The sequence below is a fragment of the Palaemon carinicauda genome, chromosome 26 (assembly GCF_036898095.1).
Source record: "Palaemon carinicauda isolate YSFRI2023 chromosome 26, ASM3689809v2, whole genome shotgun sequence".
NCBI classification, from domain to species: Eukaryota; Metazoa; Arthropoda; class Malacostraca; order Decapoda; family Palaemonidae; genus Palaemon; species Palaemon carinicauda.
In genome coordinates this window covers 21127231-21136320 of record NC_090750.1, presented here as the reverse complement: position 1 = coordinate 21136320, position 9090 = coordinate 21127231, and positions in this window count along the sequence as shown.

Genomic DNA, 9090 nt, shown 5'->3' with positions numbered 1-9090 from the left:
TATATATATATATATATATATATATATATATATATATATATATATATATATATATATATATATATATATATATATATATATATATATATTGGGCTCAAGCCATGTCGTCCTGATGGAAGTTCCTATAGGGTAGCTTCCTAGGGTATATTACAACTACGGCGATATTCCCAGAGAATTTACCTTAAGGTACCAGAATTCTAACTCCTGGAGCGAGTATCCCTCGTGAAAGGGATATCGCGACATATCAGAGGACGTATTCTAGACATGCCACATGGCAATCTACATCCTGGACAGAGATTTCGTCTCGTAGGAGGTGATTGGCAAGATACGAATTCGGGAAAGAAAAAGGGGAGCTGCTCCCAAGGCTTCCCTATCCTCCGATTCGTATGCGTGCCTGGCGCCAATCCTGGCGCCATCTGCATTCCTTTTTGCGTAGCTTAACAACTCGGTGTTTTTTCCTGTTTTTCTCGCAAATCTTGGATTTATTCTACTTTTCATGGCTTCTCCGTCTTCGTTGGCCTCTGATAAGTTGAGTATAATGTCTTTTATGTATAAATGTAGGCTCTTGGTAAAATTTTGAGTGATTAATAGGATTAATCTTTGATACAAGAGCCGTAGCCTACCAGAGGCGTCCTGGACACTGTCGCTCGCTAGGTATAAATTAGTTAGTCAGAGCGACATTCCTGGTTGTTTTGCTTTAATAAATTTTAGCTATTTAGCATTACATAGGATTTCCTTTCGTGCTTAGTATTATTTGGCGAAGTATTCGCCATTCTGGCCTACGCTAGGCCATGTAGCCTAGTTGTTTGGTCCTAGTACTTCATGTATGATTATGGTTTTTTCCGAGTGTAATTAAAATTTTATTGAAGCTTTATGCTATTTTTTATACATTTTAGACTGTGTGGAATATTTCCAAGATAGTATACGAGTGAGTTTCGGTGATTTAGGTAATCGATTCTCTTGGTGCCTAGGCTAGTTGCTTATGGAGCCTTAGTATACTTTACCATACTCCCCGGTTGCTTTCTTTTCTTCGGAGAAGGTATGCAATCCCTTTCCCTCTGTTTAAGCCTTGGGCTTATCCCTAAGTGGCTTTTTCCGAATTTATTTTCGATAAAACTATACTGGGGTCTTCCTGTTCCTGTAGTATGGTTCAAGAGGGACAGAACAACATAGTTTTTTAGTCTGAGTCTGTGTTGTCTGGCTTGGGGCTGAGTCCCCCTCGCTGACCTGACACAGACAAAGGGAGCTTAGCTCCCTTAGGTCACTACCGAAGGTTTCTGTGGATATAATTCCTTCTTTTGTGATCCACCAGACTAGTCCTTGTTGCTGTTCTCGGGGGAGGATAAGTTCTTTCCCTGGGAGTAGCAACGCCTTCCTTTCTTTGGTGCTCTGGGAGCTGACAAGTATTGCTGGCCTTCCCCCTTAGATCTCCCTTAGGCTAAGATAAGTTTCTTGGCTGCGGGTGATCTGTCACTAACGCAAGGTTGGCAGGACCCTCTTGTCCCTTCCCCCTCTTTCTCCGTAATGGCCGAGCCATTACTGTACTGTACGTCGTTCTACATCTGGACCTAGTATAGGTTAGGATGTGGAATTGACTCAGCCCCTTGCCGGCAGGCAGAGATGCTGGCCGGCAAGGGTCTTATGTTTTCGAGTGCTGCCCGGACCTCTCTTGGTCCCTCATCCATGCCTGCCTGTAGAGCCAGACGGCATTGGTCAGGAAGCCTGAATTAGTTTCCCCCCTTCCTTATATACACTCTTTCGGTTGCCGGGCTTGGAGGTTGTATACCCTCTTATCCCGGCATCCATTCTATTTTTCTTCTAGTACTGTACCTGACCCGGCTGCCGGCCTATGAGGCCGGCTGCCGGCCTATGAGGCCGGGAGCCGGGCAGGTGTAGTCCTCTGGTTCTTTTGCTGCCGGCTGGCATCGGTCCTGTACCTTTGCCGGCCGGCTTATGTCAGCCCTTGTCTGCCGGTCACCAAGAGTGTGGCCGGCAGCTGGGTACTACCTTGTGTAGTTGCTGGCCGGCAGCCATTGCCGGCCAACATTGGCTGTTACCGGCCGGCAGTTGCTGCCGACCGGCACATACATTTGAACCAGAGTGCTGCCGCCTTATAGCTGTTAAGTAGTACACTTTAAAGCTAGTTGTGGTGTGTGATGGCCGGCAAAGGCAGGCCGGCACACATCCCCCTATACTGTACTAGTATTCTTCAGTATAACATATACAGTAAGAAGAAAACTATGGTAAGGGTTTTGGTACAACACTGTGTCTTCTAACACTATTGTGTTTTCTTGCACATCCCTTTGCTGTTGCCCTACAGATAGGAAGCCGAGTTCTTTCCTGTCTATTATCCAGGATTTTAAAATCATTGCTTAGATGTGAGCTCCACCTGTTTCCTCTGGAAATCTTGCATTGGTTACTCTAGAAGAGATAAACCATTTTGATTTTATTATCTGGAAGGCTGCAACAATGGGTTGTGAGGGAAACACAAGTGTGTGTCTTTCCTTTCTGAATTGTTATGCTATACTATGCATATCCAGTGATACATAGTTCACTTGATACTCATGGAAATTTCTTCTCTTTACAGAAGGACACTCCGAAGTGGGGAAGTGCTTTCTGCAATGTCAGCAGCAAGAACCTCTGCGGACATGAGTTTTGTAGGAGACACGCAGCATACGCTGTCTCCAAGGATGATCTCCGGTATTGGGACCCTCAGGTATGTACTGTGTGCACTAACCTGATTACTGAGACCTTTAATTCCCCTAGGACAGAGGAATCAAGGGATATAGCTAGGAAGAAGCTTCGTACCTGGGTAAGGGGCTTCCAAAAGAACACTTCTGGCCCTTATCTTCCAAGTGAGAAGATGAGGGCGTATCTTTTCCCTAAGGAATCAGCTGATGCAGTGATTCCCCAGCCTCAAGAGGAGATCCCCTAAGTTCAGATCCAGGTGGATGCTGAAGTCGCGGTCGCGATGCAAGACATCCAGTTAGATGACAGGATGTCTGATGTGGACGGGTGTCAGGAGGAAGACCTCCTGGCAGAAGCCCAGGAAGAAGTTCAAGCCCCAGACGTTGTAGAGGTAGACGTCGACGAGGTGTCGGCTACTCCGGTTCAGATTCCGGAGCCTATTCCCTCTACATCGGCCGGTCTCCCAGTAGAGCTGGGACAGGCCCTCTCTTCTATTGTTGGAATGATCCAACAAATGCAGAAGGAGAATCAGGAGAAGGCGCCTGCAATGGAACTGCGAATGCAGTGCCTTGCAGAATCACATGGGCCCCAGAAAAAGCTCAATGTGAAAGACCTTCCCTTGTGCTCAGATGCTAACCCATTGAGGTATGCTGAGCACATGCCGATGACGACTGGAAAGATCGTCATCTCGGATAAGCTGGGCTCAGTTCCCCTGGAGGAGGTGGAATTCTGGCCCAGCAAGGCATCATATCCAGACTGTTATGTCCGGCTGAGGAAGGAACCAGCTTCAAAGGAGGAGACAGAGCCGAAGGAGGTCATAGTGATGGACCATGCTAAGGCTCAAGCTCTACTTTCATCCTCGATGAAAGAGAGGGGCTTCTCTAACTCAAAGGTAGCCGCATTGAATAGGAAGCTCCCTTCCTTTATGTCCTCGCCTACTAGAGCCTTCCCCTTTTTACAGAAAGGGTTTCTGGCTGTACTAAAAGCAGTCGAGGCCGGCAAGTCTTGCCCCTCCCTAGAGGAGTGTAAACCCTTGTCGCTGGCCCTGCCTATGGACAACAAAGACTGGAAGGACGTCCATCTTACGTTCTCAGTGGGAAAGTTGGAGGCTGGTATTGCTGGAAGTCAGTTCGGCAAGGACCTCCCTAAGCTGTCTGACTTTCTTTTGCGAAGTGAGTTCGATACAAAAGAAAGACTGACTGCCTCAATGTCTCTTCAGACTACTCTCGAGACGATGGCAAGTGACCCCAAGGTCCATGAAATGTTCATGGTAGTGGCCAAGTCTCATCTGGCCACAGTGACGAAGGACCTTTATGGCTTCGTCAAGGCAAGGAGAGCTTGTAGGGAGTTCGTGTTTACCTCGGCTACGGTGAGGCACGAGCCAAAGAAACTAATCTCCTCCAACATTTGGGGAAAAGACCTTTTCCCTACCGACTTGGTCAAAGAAGTTGTTGATAAGGCCGCCTTGGAGAATAGAAACCTTCTCCAGAAGTGGGGCCTGGCTATCAAAAGAAAGTCTTCCCCGGATGAGGGTCCTCAACCAAAGAGGAAGACTATGAGGACTAGGCTACCGTCTCGGCCAGCCAAGCCTGTTAGACAGCAACAGCAACTGCAATTGCCATTGCCCCCAGTGCCCCAGATCTTGGCACAAACCCCGACCACTTTTCAGTGGGTACCCCAGGCCGTGTCGACACAGTCCACGGCATTCACCCTAGCGTTCGAAGGGCAGTCTACTTCCTTTCGAGCAAAGCCTAGAGGAGCAGCCAGGGGCTCGTCTAGACGCCCCTCAAGGGGATAGGGATTCAAGGGTGGTCGTGGTCAGGAAGGAAAGACCTCAGGACGGCAGTCCAAGTGAGGTGATACCGGTAGGAGGGAGACTTCTGAAATTTCGGGATCGGTGGACCTTCGATCCCTGGGCCCACAGCCTACTCAAGAATGGACTGGGAGGGAGCTGGTAAAGCACTCCACGCCCGTGCCTTCGGTTTTTCCAACACTCCACCCCCGTTATGGAGGAGTACGTTCAAGAACTGTTGGAGAAAAAAGGTGATCCGTAGGGTGAAGCCCATCAATTTCTAAGGGAGGCAGTTTTGTGTTCCCAAGAAAGACTCGGAAAAGCTCAGAGTCATTCTGGACTTGTCGCCACTCAACAAGTTCATAGTGAATTGCAAATTCAAAATGCTAACACTGCAACACATAAGGACCTTACTGCCCAAGAGGGCATATTCCGTCTATATAGACTTGTCAGACGCCTATTGGCACATTCCAATTAGCCATCGACTCTCCCCCTACCTAGGGTTCAGGCTACAACGTAGACTATACGCCTTCAGAGCCATGCCATTCGGGCTAAACATAGCCCCAAGGATTTTTACGAAGCTTGCGAGCGTAGCTCTCAAACAATTACGCCTAAAGGGAATTCAGGTAGTAGCCTACCTGGACGACTGGTTGGTGTGGGCAGCATCCGAGACAGAATGCTTGCAAGCTTCCAGTCAAGTGATCCAGTTCCTAGAGTACCTAGGATTCAAGATCAACAGAAAAAGTCTCGACTTTCTCCATCTCAAAAGTTCCAGTGGCTGGGAATCCACTGGGACCTTTTGTCACACCGTTTCTCCACCCCGGCGAAGAAAAGGAAGGAGATAGCGGGTTCTGTCAAGAGACTTCTAGATTCCGAAAGGATATCAAGACGCGAGCAGGAGAGGGTACTGCGCTCTCTCCAGTTTGCTTTGGTGACAGACCCAGTGCTAAGAGCACAGCTAAAGGATGCAATCGGAGTTTGGAAAAGTTATGCATCAAACGCGCGAAGAGATCTGAGAAGACCAGCCGCTTCGGCTAAGTACTCTTCTCAGGCCTTGGTCCCAAGCCAGACATCTAAAGAAGCCGGTTCTTCTTCAGCCACCTCCCCCGTCGGTGACGATTCACTCAGACGCCGCGAAGGAGGGATGGGGAGGTCACTCTCATTGGAAAAAAGTCCAGGGGACTTGGTCCAAGCTATTCAAGACCTTTCACATAAAACTTTCTAGAAGCTATGGCAGTGCTCCTTACCTTAAAGAAAGTCTCCCCGCGTCACTCGATCCACATAAGGTTGGTGATAGACAGCGAGGTAGTTGTGAGATACTTGAATCGACAAGGATCGAAGTCACCACCTCTCAACCAGGTGATGTTGGCCATCTTCCGATTGGCGGAAAAGAAGAAGTGGTACCTGTCGGCAGTTTACCTTCAAGGAGTTCGCAATGTGACAGCGGACGCTCTATCCAGGTTCACACCGATAGAGTCGGAATGGTCCTTAGACGCAGGATCATTCTCCTTCATTCTGAATCAGTCCCAGAACTGCAGATAGACCTCTTTGCGACGAAAGACAACAAGAAGTTGCCCCTGTACGTGCCCCGTACGAGGACCCCTTAGCGGAAGCAGTGGACGCGATGTCCCTCGACTGGAACAGATGGTCCAAGATTTATCTGTTCCCTCCTCACAACCTCTGTTGAGGGTCCTCAACAAACTGAGATCCTTCAAGGGGTAACGGCAATAGTGGCCCACAAGTGGCCGAACAGCGTGTGGTTCCTCCTGGCATTGGAACTGTAGCTGAAGTTTGTACCGCTACCAGATCCAGTTCTGACCCAGCGAGTCCAGAAGTCAACTGTCTGCGCTTCATTACAGAAAACCCGGACCCTGCAGCTCATGATTTTCTCTCCCTAGCGGTGAGAAAGCGTTTCGGGATTTCGAAAGCCAGTATAGACTTCCTTGAGGAATATAAGTGCAAATCTACTAGAAGGCAATATGAGTCATCTTGGAGAAAATGGGTGGCCTTTTGTCAAGGCGAAGAATCCGCAGGAGATCTTGACAGACTTGTGCTTATCTTTCTTCTCCACCTCAGTGGTCAAGGATTGGCAGCGAACACGATTTCAGCGTGTAAGTCTGCTCTGACAAGACCCATTCTATATGCCTTCCAGGTCGACCTAGGTAACGAGATCTTTAATAAAGTCCCGAAAGCCTGTGCTAGGGTCAGACCTTCAGCACCTCCAAAGCCCATTTCATGGCCTTTAGACAAGTTCTTCATTCCGCTTCTCTGTTGAGCAATGAAGAGTGTGCGTTAAAGGATTTGACACAAAAAGTTATTTTCCTATTTTGCACTTGCGTCCGGGGCCAGGGTTAGTGAGATTATAGCCTCTCGAGAGAGGCAGGTCGTGTTCAGTTCCTGGATGGGGGAGAACTGAACCTGTTTCCGGATCCTACGTTTCTCGCCAAGAATGAGTTACCCACCAACAGGTGGGGTCCCTGGAGAATCTGCCCTCTGAAAGAAGATGCATCTCTATGTCCAGTAGAATGCCTAAAGGTCTATCTTCATAGAACTTCAGACTTCAAGGGTGGTCAACTATTCAGGGGAGAAACATCAGGCTCAAATTTATCTCTGAATCAACTCAGAGCGAAAATCACATATTTTATTCGCAGAGCGGATCCTGACAATACACCCGCAGGTCACAATTCGAGGAAAGTTGCCTCATCCTTAAATTTCTTTAATTGTATGAATTTTGAACATCTCCGTTCATACACTGGCTGGAAGTTTTCCAGAGTGTTCTTTCGCCACTATGCGAAGCAAGTAGAGGAACTAAAAGAGATCTGCGGTAGCAGTGGGTAGCGGTGTTAACCCTACTGTTTAACTCTTCGAGGAACAGTGGTCTTAATTGGGGCGATTAATTCCAGGGTGAGTGTGTAGTTACATACTGTACTACAAACTAAGTGAGGGCACTGTGTTGCCCATGCAGACTGTTCCATTTCCGAAGGTGAACATAGCATAAGTGCAGACATGTGCGCCGAGCGTTTCTAACGCTAATGTCATTGATTTGTAATACAGGCTTTTATGACTTTGATACCTCGGTATCTTAAAAGTGGTATCTAATGTTTTTTCTTTCAGACAAACAAGCTCTGTTTACTATCATACTTATGCTTAAAGTTTTGGGTTATCCTCTTCTTATGTATATATATATATATATATATATATATATATATATATATATATATATATATATATATATATATATATATGTATATATATATATATACATATATATATATATATATATATATATATATATATATATATATATATATATATATATATATATATATATATATATATATATATATATATATGTATATATATATATATATATATATATATATATATATATATATGTATGTATATATATATATATATATATATATATATATATATATATATATATATATATATATATATATATATATACATATATATATATATATATATGTATATATATATATATATATATATATATATATATATATATATATATATATATATATATATATATATATATATATAATTGCGGTTAACCTGTCTATTTATTGCCTGTCAATAATCTGGTTCTTGAGAACCTTGCGTCTCCTTCACCTGTGTCAATTTATTGGTATAATTGAGCATTCATTCTATGTACCTTATCTGGGATAATTTTAATAGAATTGTTCCTTTATGCAAGCTATGTTGCATTGGTTCTCCTCCTATGCGGATATAAAACCTTTGTCCAATACAAGTATTGTGCGGAGAAATGGTCGATATTTCATATTGACGCAGTGGTTTTTACAAACTATGCTTTACTTAATATAGGGCGACACCACTATATTAGCTTGCCTGGTATTCATACATAGGTATATGTACTCTTCGAGACTTTTCCAGAGTCTAGTAGGACTCTTCCCTGTAGGGGGCAGGAAGCTCTAACATAGTTTATAGTTAGTTGAAAAGATGTATAACGGTAACATCTTAGGTCTCTAGGTCTAGTCGACCGGGAAAAATTTACTTCCAGGGAGTACGGCACGTTCTGAGAATCCACAGATAGAGTAATGCTCTGGTACACTTCCATCAGGACGACATGGCTTGAGCCCAAAAAATGGATTTGAGATGGCCATGTCGTCCTGATGGACCCGCCCTTGCCTTTCTAAGAAAGGGCTGTAGGACCCCTCCCTACATACAGTATCTGTAGGACCTCGTGTACACTACAAGGAATACAGATGGCGCCAGGATTGGCGCCAGGCACGCATACGAACCGGAGGATAGGGAAGCCTTAGGAGCGGCTCCCCTTTTTCTTTCCCGAATTCGTATCTCGCCAATCACCTCCTACGAGACGAAATCTCTGTCCAGGATGTAGATTGCCATATGGCGTGTCTAGAATACGTCCTCTGATATGTCGCGATATCCCTTTCACGAGGGATACTCGCTCCAGGAGTTAGAATTCTGGTACCTTAAGGTAAATTCTCTGGGAATATCGCCGTAGTTGTAATATACCCTAGGAAGCTACCCTATAGGAACTTTCATCAGGACGACATGGCCATCTCACCCATAAATAGATTTTTCGCTTCGCTCAAAATCTGTTA